This window comes from Cynara cardunculus (assembly GCF_001531365.2).
Source record: "Cynara cardunculus var. scolymus isolate 2C chromosome LG 12, CcrdV1, whole genome shotgun sequence".
Lineage (NCBI taxonomy): Eukaryota > Viridiplantae > Streptophyta > Magnoliopsida > Asterales > Asteraceae > Cynara > Cynara cardunculus.
The window spans coordinates 10,764,528-10,765,804 of record NC_037539.1 but is presented as its reverse complement, the minus strand read 5'-3'; positions in this window follow the sequence as shown (position 1 = coordinate 10,765,804).

Genomic DNA, 1,277 nt, shown 5'->3' with positions numbered 1-1,277 from the left:
ACTATCTTTATCATGCATTCCAAACAAACTTCTAGTATTTTAATGTTCTTTTAGCCCATAGTTGGTTTTCTAGCATTAGTATTTTTAGAATGACATATCATTTTTTATATCCCATCACCATAATTCTTCAAGTAATTATCCTCTTTCACATGACAACCGATCAAAATAAGTACAATATAAAAAAAAAAACTTAAAACTCTTTTTTATCAATTGAGAAAAAAGTTTATTCGTTAGACTAAATAAAAAACTAATTTAAGGAGTCGTTTACCAAACTTTTACCCAGCAATCAGTTACCGGTCAGAGTCAACGCTTTCATTAACTTATCGGATAAGATTTATCTAGTTACCAGGTAAGACCGTTACCACTCGGATAACTTTTATTATTATTTTTTAAATATATAATATTTATATACGGCAAATGCAACAAATAAACTCACACACCCTCCTCACCTATGGTGAGGTTTGAACCCCTGACCTCCTAGAAAGTCAAGGGCTACGATACCGCTAGGCCAAATGCCATTTGGTAGGTAACTTTTATCTTCCTACCAAAGAGAGTAACACTTCCATAAATAAATAGATGTTGCAAGAAACTATGAAAACATCAAGAGTGTGATTGTAAGTTACAATGATTTTTTCTATTATGTAATTAGATAGACGCACAAAAAGATTACATTAAACTGAAAAAGTACACAAGGTGGCATAAAAAAAGCTCTTGCAATTCAAAATCACAAGAAGAGAACAAAACAAGGAAGGAAATGCCATCATCATCTCCCCCTTCCCTTAACCCGCCTCAAAGAAAAGGAGATATACAAAAAAAAACATATAATGGCTAAAACGCCCTTTGACATCCCAATATCATTGCTATAACTCAAAAGTCTTATATAAAACCAAAAACCTAAATCCAAAATTAAATCACATCCAGATAAGCTTCCTCAAATATATATCTACCCTGGTACAAATTAAAAAATGTGCACAGCAAAACAGCCAGCTTATATGTTAAAAATATAAACCTGTTAGTAGTGTCAAACGCATACCTAAGCCCACACTTTTCTCTTGAACGGGGTGACCCAAATCATCTTCCGATCCAAAAACGAATCAATCTTCATATATTCACTCMTTTCCCTCTCCATCGCACTTGGCTCTGCAGATTTCTTTGCAGTTAACCTTGTTGATCTTCTTGTGCTGTACACTTTCTGAACAGTAGTCTCCTTTTTAACAGTGTCTTGATTTCATCTTGTAGTCCCTTTCCTTCGGCTATATATTGCAACTGCTACAGTA